Source organism: Triticum dicoccoides, chromosome 5A (assembly GCF_002162155.2).
Source record: "Triticum dicoccoides isolate Atlit2015 ecotype Zavitan chromosome 5A, WEW_v2.0, whole genome shotgun sequence".
NCBI lineage: Eukaryota > Viridiplantae > Streptophyta > Magnoliopsida > Poales > Poaceae > Triticum > Triticum dicoccoides.
Window position 1 is genome coordinate 281,809,785 of NC_041388.1, and position 14,754 is coordinate 281,824,538.

Here is a 14,754-nt window from a genome sequence, read left to right on the forward strand (position 1 = left end):
CTAATCTCCGCTTGCTTTCTTCCTTTGCTGTTAGTCGCTTGGCTTATCTCGGCTTCCAGTCGAAGGAAATAGTAATTGATATGCTACCTCACACAGGTTGGTACTGGTCTTTATCCTGATTATTGTGCCTATCATATGTATTGGTAATTTGGTATTGTGCTACTGTTTGCCAATTTCATAAAGGAGTAATTTGGAGCCTGAACTCCCAGGCAAATCATTACAACGGGTGATTTTAGTAGAACTGCACAAAATGATCTGATGGACAGGTACTTATGCTGCTGCTATGTACTCCAAAGTTCATTCAGACAAGCATCGATGTTGACAAGAAGTGCCTATATTCATTCGAGTATCAACTGGCGTCAACCAATTGTCAAACTCTAAGTATTAGGAGAGTGAACGCCAAAAATATTGCTTGGTGCATAGCCCAGAAAAACGCAGTCCAGTCTTTGGTCCCAACTTGTGCCTTTTGGTTATCGACACATATGGTAGCGAACTATATGGCATGGAGTCTAAGGATTCCAGAGAAGTTGGTTGACGCGTATATTCATCTGGCACTTAATCAGTCTGCACGTCAAGGATGCTCCATTTCAGTTGAACTGCACAAAAAATTTGGGTGGTTCATTTTCTCAACCGCCTCCTTTCTCGTCTGCAATGTAGAATTTTGGCGAGATATAGGACCAAGATGAGCCAGTAAACTAGTTGGATGAAAGTAGTGGCCAAGTTGCTCAAACCTCCCTCGGCACGAGGCCACTATTTGAGGATAAACCTACAAGCAAAGTTCAGATTGTCTGTGCTGCCTCTTATGCACTCGAAAGTTTACTCGTACAAGAACTAATTTTAGCAAGAAGTACCTCCGATTGAACACAATTTACCAGTCTGTACCCTAGGTAATTAAAGTACCTCCATGGATCCTATTGGCTATGATCTCAATCATTTGGTTGCATAAACATACTGAACATGTGTATATCTGAATCTTTTTGTGAATTATGTATGAATATTGTCGTGTGATCTATCAATCATTTGGATGCATAGATATGCTGAGCTTGTGTATATATGAATCTTTTGAGTTGTTGATAGTGAATGTTGGCTATGAATATGAACGTGTCATGTGAACCTGAGTTTGATATGAATGTTTACCTTTTCTGTTGTATTTGTGTGTGAACTTGTTAGTATGCCTACTGTGGGGTATAAAACGCAGGTCTCTTATAAAAGTAATGCCGTGTCCAATTTATGTTTTCCCTTCTAACCACATTATATATATTTATATTATTGCTATTATCATATATTTTATAGAGACTTATATATACATTATAAAAACATCCCACGTGTTATGAACTTATAAAAGTAAATGTTTAACGAAAGTTGGCAAGGAAAATCCTGGTGATTGCGTACAAAAGCTTGCGAAGATTTTAAGGACCAATTTAATAATAGCGCGCTCATTTTTATTTTGAGCAATAACTCGCTAATTTCTTAATTATATATATAAATAATGTGCCTCTCTGGTTTATTCTTTGATATTAATTGCTCCTTCTAACATAACATTATATATATAACGAGCCCACCTAATAGGTGTGTCGTAGAATTGTCACGTCAGATGTCCTAGTGTAAGGACTTAGTCATGAGGCCAACTCATCTATGTGATAGCTTGAGAGGGGTTGAGCGGAATCGAGAGACGCAACACAAGACAGGGATTTAGACAGCTTCGGGCCCCGGGAAACATCATCCGGTAACAACCCTACATGTTGTTTGAGGCTAGGTCTCATTATCATCACGGGGGAGTTGCCGTAAACCGGCTATCCTCTTTGTGTCTAGCCCTAAGATTGTTGATTGTTGTCTCATCCCCCTTTGGGGAACTCTGCCCCTCCTTATATATGTTGAAGGGGCAGTTTACATGTGGAGTCCTATTAGGATTAGGACTAGTCTATCTCTAATACAAACCGGATACAAGTCCTGGTCTTAACTCCTTGTAAGGTAAATATTCCTCATGCCTTTCTCTTAAACCGGCCCACCATTAAACATGAACCGGCCTTCTGGGCCATGGGACTTGTCATCCATCTGACCCGCCCGCCGGGTTACTAATGAACCGCCAAGATCGGACGGGTAGCCCGTGAATCGCCAAGCTCTGGGCGGGTTACCAGTGAATCATCCAGTCCGGCTAGTTTATACTTCCGTCCGGTTTACGCCACGGGGTATATCCCCGACATTAGCCCCCAGTTTAATTTGGATTTATCCATGTTAAACTGATCTGCAACATAAACTCAAGAGCAAATTTGATAGGTTATGCTCCGGGTTAAGAATTTTTGTAAGCCGGTACCTGATCATTCTTAAGTCCTTGTTATTTCCTCCTTCTGGGAAATCCAGGTCAACAGACCAGCTTCATAATCAATTTTCCGACATTGGCTTGTCACCGAGAAATATTGTGAAGAATAACTCCTTTGATTCAGCTCTGCCGGTTTAAGAAATATGGGTCTGAAAATACTTATATGATATTCAGCCGGTTTGAAGATGTAAAACTTGCCGGTTTAATATTATCAAAATGGCCGGTTTATAAATATTGATGGCGCCGGGTCATAATTGTTGTCGACACCGGGTCATGTAATTGATCTTCCTGATTTGCTCAAAACTAATAAAATGAAGATGTTCCTCCTTTATATGCATAATACCTGTAGCCCCCAAGTCTTAAGAGGAGAACATAATGATAACTTAAGACTTGCTCCAATAAGTGTTTCAACCTTGAAGAAATCCGGTTTGTTCATCTCAATCATATAAACTGAATACTCCATATATGTAGCCCCCAAGTGCCGGGTTGTCATGCTTGCAGCAACCTGGAACTTGCAATTGCTTATAAAAACTTCAATCAGTGTAGCCCCCAAGGGCCGGGTCATTATGCAATAATGAGCAGGGACTTTGTAAGTATAATCTTGTAAACTTTGAACAGCAACGTGTAGCCCCCAAGGGCCGGCTTAGTAAGATAATACTAAACCGGGACTTGATATATATGAAAATAACATATTATAATGTAGCTTCCATCGTAGGGCTTGAACCCACGTCCACAAGGTTAAGAGCTTTGTGCTTTACCAACTGAGCAATGGATCCTTCAATATTATGGACGAAAACTTGTGTACCTTGAATTGTTGACAGGAGCAATTGGTAGCCCCCAAGGGCCGGCTCATTATAATATGATGAGTCGGGTCTTCAATAAGACTAGTAAAAATGACTTTGCATTAGCCACCAAGTGTCATGGTGCATGCTTGCAGCGACATGAGACTTGTATGTAATCTCAATTTGAATAATGTAGCTCCCAAGTGCCGGGTCGTAAGCCTGCAACGACTCGGGACTATTGCTTCCATTGTAGAATAAATCATATCCTTTGATAAAATAATAGCCATTGCGCTAAAGCGACTTTGAAAACCTCAATAATACCGGTTATTAATGATCACAATAAAATCTAGCCGTGTTGGCTATTTCAAGATAATATAATCCGGTATGAAAACCTTATTCATTCAACATCATAATGAAATTTCAGCCAAGTTTGGCTATTTGAATAATATAACCCAATGATTTATAAGCGCATGATTCCAATGGCGCAATCAAAATATATACTGGCGACTTGTTGTCCAAAGCCAGGCCGGTTTAACAAACCTGTTTCTGCATACAACAAGTTTAAAGTGTCCTGTGACATTGAATCACATCGTTGATTTTATCAACTTTTTGTAGTAAGGGTGATAACCCAAATCTTGAGTACTGATAACTCCTTCCATATTGTGCCGGTTTATAATAAAACCGTGTCGGGTTGTGATAAACACTGTGTTACTCCATAAGAGGATGTTAACAACAAGGATCAAACCGGGCAAATAGTCTCCAGATTGACTTGAGCTGTGTTCCATCAATTGATTGGTTAAAAAACTTTGTCAGTTTAAAAAACACAATGAAAAGCAAAAACCCCCCTTCAAAGAAAAGTGTGAAGCAAAAGCAACGACAAAAACGTTTGCCAAAAAAGATTTATTTAAGCTGATCAAATGGTGTAACCATGGCCAAACACGACCAAGCTCCCGTTAGGTGTAACTATGGTTCTAGTTAGCCAGGTCCCCAAGTGATTCTTGTGGCATTTATGCCGACCAAATGGCATGGTCATGGTTCGGGTTCGACCAAGCCCCCAAGTGATTCTGTGGCCTTAGGCCGATCAAGAGGCATGACTGGTTCTGACATGACCAAGTCCCCAAGTGATCTGGTGGCTTTCGCCTATCAAGAGGCATGGTATTGGTTCGGACACGACCAATCCTCCAAGTGATATAACATGATGCTTTTAGCAAAGCGAACTCAAGGGGTAAACCGGAGGCCGTTTTAGAGCAACTCCATGTAACCTCACATGATGTAAAAGACCAGAGACCCCGCTTTATGAAGTAGAAGCCCCCATGTGATCAATAATATGTCAGGCCAGTAAGGCGGAATATCCATGTTTGAACCGCGCATCGTGGCAGCAGGTCCTCTTCGACAATTTTTAACTTTTTGCAAGAGATAAATTCTTCTTTGAACCGGGATCTTGAACCGGATATTGAGATCTTCAAAGCTTTGTGGGAGACATCTTTCCCTTGAACCGGATTTCAAACCGGAATACTTATTTTTAGCCGGAAATTTTCTGATGGCCTTTAAACTCGAACTTGCGAGAAGTTAACTCCCTTTTGAACCGGACATTGTTAAACCGGATTTGAGCGCTTCAGAGCTTTGTAGGAGAATATTTTTCTTGAACCGGATTGCAAACCGGAGTCATTTCTGATGACCTGGAACTTCATCGAGCCGGGATTTTATAACTATCATATACTTTTCTAAGCCGGAAATTTTCTGACGGCCTCTAAACTTTCATCAATATAATAGTAGCCTTCGGGACCGGGTTATCTTTCCCTCCATCGTCCTGGGGTTCTTAAATTTGCTGAAACTGGCAAGATTCGCTGAGTCATGTCATTGTAGCCTCCAAATCTCAAAGGTGACTCGAGGAGCTTGCTTGAGACTCCCCATATTTGACCGTGATATAAACCGGCATAACTTGTATATCATTGGTGTTGATAGCACGATGTGAATCCATAGAAGGTTGAGGTGACTGCGGCGGGTTGTAAATGATCCCATATGAGCCGTGTCAGCAACTCGGCCAATGGTTTCCTCCAACTGACGATTTGAAGTTAAAACTATAGTAGCAGCGACTTTGCGCCTGCCCATTGAACCATCTAGTGCAAACGGTGGTTTGATGATAATTTGTCTCCAATTTGAAAGAAGACCGGGCTACCCAAGCTGTGACTTGCTCATACCCAATAAACAGCTCATGTAGACAGGTGCGGCCCAGTATGTTGATGTAGACCAGGCCGCGAGAGACGGACGACAAAAGCGACCGCAACATCAGAGGCAGCTCGGATAGATGAATCGGCTGCGGCATTGTAAACCGGTGCGGACGGGGTAAATCTTCACCGGTGTTGTAAACCGGCACAGACGGGCGGGTTAATCATGGGTGCGGTCCCGGTGAGTCGAAGTAGTCCGGGCCACAAGGGCGTCGTCTTGTACACATATTCTTTGATCATTGTGGCACGGTCATATGCTAGCACATGACAGTAATTAGACAATTCATATATCCATGATCCGACCATCAGCTTTGCAATGACCAATTGTCCTGCATATAACATGCAAAGACCAAAGTAATTGCTCTCTGACAAAAACAATATGTGCTAAATTATACTTAAAAGGATATCACCAGATTTGTTTGGACGATACATGATATAGTAATGCTCCATACGGTCGGGCAAGTTAATTGCGGGCACGGTGAACCGTGCGGACGGCGAGTCAATCGCGGGCGCGGTCCCGGCAAGTGTATGTAAATCGGCGCAGACAGGTGAGCCGGCCGCGGTGTGGATAATTGCTAGTAAAAAAAAGTAATGTAAACACGCGTCCCTTACACACACCTTTGTAATGAATATTGATCCTGTGAAAAAATATCACAAACCGGAGTAATCGTTTTCAAACAATTTAACCCATGCTGATAAAATATATGGAACAGATAGCACCTGGTTTGAGGGAGTCTCAGTGCATGTTTTTGTTGCGTACTGATTTTTAATGTGACAATTTGTCCCTTGTGAGAGCTTTCTTGGAGGTCTTGCTGGCAGTACACTCTCAACTGGGATCTTCGTCTGCTCCATTGTGCGTAGCACTTTGTTTCTTGGATTTAATTGATCTCCACATCAGGAAAAGGTAGCAGCAGCAGTAACAGCCGTCGGACGCGGCTCAAGGTACTGTTATAGGAGACAATATTGCCAAAAAGTTGTATACACTAATGGACGCGGAGATGCTGAAGACGCCAGCCTCCATCTTTCTCAATTTTTGACCGCCGCCTGCATTCGTGAGTATATACAGAGGAACGCAGAGGAGCAGTATACTAGCATTTTACTCCTTAGAGCTAGCACATGAAGGACTTGATGAAGCCTGCATGTATGTTGACTTGGTGCTCTTATGTTTGACCGATTGTACAAGCTCCGTTGTAGCCAGTCATGGAGCCAGACACGCACATACCAAAGGAGCGCTTGGGTTGCATCTTGACACATTGGTATATATGTTCATGAGGAGGACGAGGCCTCGGCAAAATAACATCATGATTGCGGCAACAATGAAGACTCGCGGTCCATAATTGTCCTCCACAAAGGATCCAAGAGGATCAGATGAGCAACAGTGACTCAGAACAAAACCATCTCGCCGCGGAGGCTTGACAATGGCGGCTTGGTGAAGCTGCAACTACTGAGGCAAGTTGTCGCGGCTCGTCCGCGGTGGGTTACAGTGCTTGATTTGATCGGCCATGGGCTGCGGTGAAAGGTGTGAAAGCAGCGACCGACAAAGGTGAATCGGCTGCATAGACGTGCCGGCGGAGGCCAAGGACTCAATGTGAGGCCCGCGTGAGGGCGGCTCGGAACAAGGTTACAGCGGCTGTTCGGCAACTCGGACGGGGCCGGCTCAAGGCTAAAGCGGCAGCGGCTGGATGGCATCCGCGGCAAATGGCGACCCAAATAGTGTCCGGTTTGGAAGCGATGATGGACAGCAGCGGCCTCGGCACGCGGCAACGGGCACGGCGGTTCAGAGGCGAAGCTGACTCGAAGGCAACATGAGTCTACGGCTTCCTCCAAACCCCTTCTGGGTCATGGTTGGTTTGTCCGACTCGGTTAATGATTGAAGCTCGAAAAAGTCTGATCTGTACCACGTGAGATAAAACATCTACTCTTGCAAACCAGCCTTGACCACCACGTGAGAAGTACTACTACTTTTTCAATTGATGACAACCTTGGAACGATTTTTCCGTATTGTGCGGCAGTTTGATTCCTTCGATCTCGGACTTAGCGTTGATGCGGCTTTGACGGATCTGTCACGTCCGGTGGCTCAAATGATGGAACCCTAATCTCCTGATCTCCAAGCTATATGCTGAGAACTCCAAATTTAATCATTGAAACTAATTGACCCGGGAGGCTTCCTGTATGATCATCCCCTGCCGGTTCTTCTTTTATCCTTCTAATGGTAAACTTCTCGATCCCTGAAAAGCTCCCTTCAAGAACTCAACACCACCGTGCGTAGGCCCCACGGTGGGCGCCAACTGTCGTAGAATTGTCGAGTCAGATGTCCTAGTGTAAGGACTTAGTCATGAGGCCAACGCATCTATGTGATAGCTTGAGAGGGGTTGAGCGGAATCGAGAGACGCAACACAAGACAAGGATTTAGACAGCTTCGGGCCCCGGGAAACATCATCCGAATAACAACCCTACATGCTGTTTGAGGCTAGGTCTCATTATCATCACGGGGGAGTTGCCGTAAACCGGCTCTCCTCTTTGTGTCTAGCCCTAAGATTGTTGATTGTTGTCTCGTCCCCCTTTGGGGAGCTCTGCCCCTCCTTATATATGTTAAAGGGGCGGTTTACATGTGGAGTCCTATTAGGATTAGGACTAGTCTATCTCTAATACAAATCGGATACAAGTCCTTGTCTTAACTCCTTGTAAGGTAAATATTCCTCATGCCTTTCTCTTAAACCGGCCCACCATTAAACGTGAACCGGCCTTCTGGGCCATGGGCCTTGTCATCCATCTGACCCGCCCGCCGGGTTACTAATGAACCGCCAACACCGGACGGGTAGCCCGTGAATCGCCAAGCTCCGGGCGGGTTACCAGTGAATCATCCAGTCCGGCCGGTTTATACTTCCGGCCGGTTTATGCCACGGGGTATATCCCCGACAATGTGTATTTCAAGGAAGTGCAAATGGGCTGGGATTTATTAGAAAATATAAATGGGCCTGATTGACGCGAAATTATTTGTTCACCCAGCCCAGCAAATGGACTGTACATTCTAGAAAACATGGGTTAAATATATGCCACATTTTTGCAGGCTGACATGTGGGCCAATAGGTCGAAGCCTACGCAGGGCGTTGTCAACTTGGTCAACAAATGATTATATCCAACGGCCGGCATGCACCTTCAATGTCTCGTCTTCTTCCTCCAGCGTCGCCGGGACCGCCTGGTCGGGCCTCCGGCGGCTAGCGGCTCTGCTTAGCACGCATCGCTGCGAAGCGCTACCCCACCGCCGGCCAGGCTATCCCTCCACCCCTCGACACCTCCTGTTATTCTCCACAGACTACAGCCCCACGCCACAACAGAACCAGTTATAACCCTTCTCCTCCTCTCAATCTGCGACTCCACTACCGTGTTTTCCCATCTCCGAGTCGTTCTCGTCCGGGGCCTTGTTGTCGTCCACCGCCTCGCTGCGTTCGGTGCAGCGTGGTCAACAAACAAGAGTCATCGGAAGAGGACTATACGTGGAGAGCCTGACGGCTAGGACCCATGACGTCCATGGTCGCACGCAAGGAAAGTTCCTCCTTATTAAGCTGAAAAAATGTTTCCTCCACCTGACAGTTGGAACCCACCGGCTGTATCTTCGCACGGAAGGAAGTGCCTCCTTGTTTTGCGAAAAACATTATTCATCCCGTTAACAGCTGGGACCCATCAGATTTGGTGACCGACTTGTGGGCCTACTAAGCAGACATGTACGCACGGCTTTGTCAACTTAATCAACAAATGATTCTAGCAGCTGGACCGTTGGATGTTAGTCCAACAGCCGTGCTCCTTCTTCAACCTTTGTTCTTGCTCCTGTCTCCCGTGGGCGGCACCGCGGCTGTGCTACCGCGCACCCAAACTAGTGAAGTTTCCCACTCCTCTCCATCTGCGACTCCACTACCCCGTCTTCCCCATCTCCGGGTCGTTCCAGTCTGGGTGCGCTCGACACGGTGTGGTCAACGTGGTCAACAACCGTGAGTCATCGGAAGATGACTGTACGTGAGAGGCTGACAGTGGGGACGCACCACGCCCATGGACGCATGCATGCAACGGAACGCAGCAAGGTCAACATGGTCAAGGAACGACTTCCATCAGAAGTATACTGTATGTGGAGAGTCTCAGCCGGGTCCACAGCCACAACAAGTAAGTGCCTCCTTATTACGCAAAAAATAATGATTCTTCCAACTGACAGCAGGGACCCACTAGACGGGCCACCGTATTTTGCGAAAAAAATGTTTGCCCCCTGACTGCTGGGACCCACCTGACAGGCCACCGTATTTCGTGAAAAAAATGTTCCCCCCGCTGTCAGCTCGGACCCACCAGAAGTGCCTATTACGCACAAAAAATGAATACGCCCCGGCTAGCTGGGACCCACCTTGGTGGGAGGCTGATTTGTGGGCCTACTAAGTTGACGGGGACGAAGGGCTTTGTCAACTTAGTCAATATGAACGATTCTAGCTCTAGTGACCGTACGATGTCCACCCAACGGCCGTAGTGCTTCTTCAACCTCTGGTCTTCTTGCTCCAGCCGCCCAAAGCAGCGCCGGTCGTGCCGCATACTCATGCTTCCCATGGCCGGCTGTGCTGCCGTGGAGGCCTCACCGCCCCCTACTATTCCCACCGCTGGCCAGGCCCTGCGGCGACGGCAGCCTCACACCACAGCCGAACCAGTGAACCCTCGTACTCCTCCTCGCGCGGGCTTCCACTGCCGCGTCTTCCCCGGCTCCGCGTCGACCCCTTCCTAGGCCTCACCGTCGTCCACCGCCGTGGTGCTCTCCACGCGGCGTGGTCAACATGGTCAAGGAACGATTTCCATCGAAAGAATACTGTACATGGAGAGGCTGACAGCTGGGTCCACGGCCACATCCCAGTTTTTTTGTGATTTGCCAAGTAAGTCGCTTTGTCAGGCCTATTGGGCTGCAAATCTTTCAAGACGAGGAGAGCTTTTATTCGGCTTGCCAAGAAAATGGCCCATCAGTAATGAGAAATGGGTTGTACATTTTTAAAACACATCAAACCGGCAATTAGTTTCAAATATCTTTTTTTCAGTTCGAGATTTTAAATTACATTAATTTTTATGCGTGGAGAATTTGTTAGATCTTATATTGATATACATTTATTTTTAAACTCAGTTTGAATGTGAGTCGAAATTTCGGGATTAAAAACAGTTCAGACCGCACCGAAATATGCGAAATTTCGTATAATTTTTTAACCATGGCCACAATATGGGCTGTAATGCTAACAAAAAGAATATTGGCTCCAAAAAAACCTTAAGAATTAGCAAATGGGTTGTAAATTATCAGAAATAATGGAAGATGGGTTGTATGCTGTTTTCCACAGATTTGAGGCTTTCCTAAAAAAAGGTTGACGCACAAGAAGTGACTGTTGGATGTCCATCGAACGGCCGTCGTGCTTCATCAATCTCTGCTCTTCCTGCTCCAGCCGCTCAAACAAGCACCGGCGGGACTTCCTGCTCCCTCCTCCCCGCAGCCGGCTGTGCTGCCGCGCAGGCCTCACCGCCCCACCGTACTCCCATCGCTGGCCTAGCCATCCCTCTACTCACCCACACTTGCTGTTATTCTCCGGCGATGGCAAACGAACCAGCAAACCCTCGTATAGTCGTACTCCCTTCTGCGTGGGAAACAACTTCCGACTCTTCCCTGCCTCCGTGTCGTTCTCTTCCTAGGCCTCGCCGTCGTCCACCGTCCTGGTGCTCTCGGTGCGGCCTGGTCAATGTGGTCAATGACCGACATGCATCTGAAGTGGACTATACGTGGAGAGGTCGACAGCTGGGTCCATGGCCGCACGCAAGGAAATGCCTCCTTATTACGCGCAAAATAATGATTCCTCCACCTGACATTAGGTACCCACTGAAAGGGCCTTTGTATTTCGCGAAAAAAACGTTACCGCCGCTTACAGCTCGAACCCACCAGCTATATCTTCGCACGCAAGGAAGTGCCTCCTTATTACGCACAAAAAAATGAATACTCCCCCTGTTAGCTGGGACCCAATATAGTGGCAGGCTGACTTGTGGGCCTACTAAGTTGACGGGGACGGAGGGCTTTGTCAACTTAGTCAATATGCACAATTCTAGCTCTAGTGACCGTACGATGTCCATCCAACGGCGGTAGTGCTTCTTCAACCTCTGGTCTTCTTGCTCCAGCCGCCCAAACCAGCGCCGGTCGTGCCTCATGATCCTGCCTCCCGTGGCTGGCTGCGATTCGGCGGAGGCCTCACCGCCCCCTACTACTCCCACCGCTGGCCAGGCCATCCCTCTACTCACCCACACCCCTTGTTATTCTACGGCGACGGCAGCCTCACACCGCAGCGAACCAGTGAACCCTCGTACTCCTCTACGCGTGGGCATCCACTGCCGTGTCTTCCCCGGCTCTGCGTCGTCCCCTTCCTAGGCCTCGCCGTCGTCCACTGCCCTGGTGCTCTCGGCGTAGCGTGGTCAACGTGGTCAAGGAACGGCTTCCATCGGCCGTGGACTGTACATGGAGAGGCTGACAGCTGGGTCCATGACCGCAGCAAGGAAGTGCCTCCTTATTACGTGCAAAATAATTTTGCCTCCACCTGACTGCGGGGACCCACCGGACGGGCCACCGTATTTCGTGAAAAAACTTTTGCCCCTGACTGCTGGGACCCACCAGCTACATCTTCGCATGCAAGGAAGTGCGTCCGGGCAAAAAAACCGATTCGCCCCCTGACTGCTGGGACCCACCAGCTACATCTTCGCAGGCAAGGAAGTGCCTGACAGTCGGGACCCACCTGGTCGAAGCGTACGTAGTGTTGTCATTCTGGTTGCAAACGTGTACGTAGATATATACTGGTGGACGTAGAGGCGCGCACGTGTCATAGTAGAGGCGCGTACATGTCATAGTAGAGGCGCGCATGTAGCATGTACACGTATGTACAGCGGCCAGGGTGCAAGAAAGAAAATACGGCCACGTATGTGTACATACGGGCGGGGTCTCGAACGCCTACTCGCGCATACGTACGGCCAGGGCTCGTGTACATGGCTGGGTCAGAATGCAGAAACAGCGTCGTCGTCGTGTTCATGGGGAGGCAACGGAATGCGTCGTGTTCATCGGGCGGCAACGGAACGCGTGGGAGCCAACCGGCTGGGTCGGAACGGAATGCATGGTCGTGTTCATCGGGAGGGCTTGGACGGAACAGGCGATGGAAACAAGGCCTGGCGTACCGCACAATGGAGGAAATGGACCTCCTATGTTCGGAACGGGGTCCTGTTGATCGGGAGGGGTCTGGCGTACTGCAAAACGGAGGAAACGGACCTCCTACGGTCGAAATGGGGGTCCTGTTGATCAGGAGGGGTGTGGCGTACCACAAAATGGACGAAACGGACATCCTATGGTCGAAACGGGGGTCCTGTTGATTGGGAGGGGTGTGGCGTACCGCAAAACGGACGAAACGGACTTGTGTTGGAGCGCTACGATCGAAATGGGGGTCATGTTCATCGGGAGGGGTGTGGCGTGCCGCAAAACGGGACTCCACGGGATACTGTTCATCTCCACCGTCGACCTCCTCTAGCCTCCACGGGCTACCGTCGACCTCCTCCAGCATCCATGGGCTCCTATTCATCCAGTCTCCACTGCGCGCTACTCCACCGGCTACTGTTCAACCACCCCTCCACGGGCACCCCTCCACCGTCTAATGTTCATCCAGCCCTCCACACCACGGGGTCCTATTCAACCACCCCTCTACGGGCACCCCTCCACCGTCTACTGTTCATCTAGCCCTCCACCACACCACGGGGTCCTGTTCATCCAGAGGCAACACCACCGCTCACTGTTCATCCACCCCCCCAATGCTCACTGTTCATCCCAGAGGCAGCATCGATCGGCTTCAGTTAGCAGCAGTAGCGAAGGAATCACTCGATCGGGTTCAGTTAACAACCATCGATCGATCGCTCGAGTTCAGTAATGGGTAGCCTGCAGTGCAATCGCTCGGGTTCAGTTAGAGCCCAACGCCTCACTCGGGTTCAGTTAGAGCCAACGCCACGCACACACGCGCATACGTGTACGAGAGAAACGCGCATCGCTCGGCCCCGACCTCCCACCGTAACCAGGAACTCCCCGAAATTTTCCTCGCCCTCGCTTCTACCATGGTTTGTTCCGTCATGGACGGCCCAAAGAATGTCATGCAGCTGCGTCTCTGGCTCGCCCAGGACGAGAAGCCCATTTTCTGTCATGATTTTTTGTCATAGAAGTAGGAGCCCACCACATCTATGATGATACCGGGTTTTGTCACAATTATCGTCATAGAAGTGTCATATGTATGACAGAAAAAAATTCATCCGGCCCAGAATGTCACAGATGTGTCTTTTTTTGTAGTGCCCGCTGCCACGGGAGGTTACAACAAAAGATGTCATGCAAGTTCTTTTCCATAAGCACGTATGACTATATTTGGAATACATGCCTACATTATGTTGATGAACTGGAGCTAGTTCTGTGTCACCCTAGGTTATGACTATTACATGATGAACCGCATCCGGCATAATTCTCCATCACTGATCCATTGCCTACGAGCTTTCCATATATTATTCTTCGCTTATTTACTTTTCCGTTGCTATTGCTATCATCAGTACAAAATACCAAAAACATTACTTTTACTACTGTTATCTTTTGCTACCGTTACCACTACTATCATATTACTGCTACTAAATACTTTGTTGTAGATACTAAGTTTCCAGGTGTGGTTGAATTGACAAGTCAGTTGCTAATACTTGAGAATATTCTTTGGCTCCCCTTGTGTCGAATCAATAAATTTTGGTTGAATACTTTACCCTCGAAAACTGTTGCGATCCCCTATACTTGTGGGTTATCAAGACTATTTTCTGGCGCTGTTGCCGGGGAGCATAGCTCTATTCTTTGAGTCACTTGGGATATATATCTGCTTATCATTATGAAGAACTTGAAAGATCCAAGAACCAAGATTTATCCCTCAACTACGAGGGGAGGTAAGGAACTGCCATCTAGCTCCGCACTTGATTCACCTTTTGTTTTGAGTAAGCTTGCGACACCTAAACCTACTTCTGCTATTCGTTCTGATATGTCGCATGTTATTGATGATGCCACTTCCGCTATACATGATACTTATGATGAAACTACTTCTATGCTTGATACTACTATGCCACTTGGTGAATTTCTTGATGAACAACTTGCTAGGGCTAGAGAGATTGAAAATATTGAATCTGATAATACTGATGAAATTGATGATGAAGACTTGCCTATTATTCCTGAGGGTTATGTTTCTGATAAAGAAGCTTCTTTAGCTATTTTAGCTTGCAAAGATAGATGCGAACTCAAGAGTTTATTAGCTAAATGGAATAAGCAATCTCTAAATGCTAGAATGAAACCTGACCCTGCTTTTGCTACTTCACCTATTTG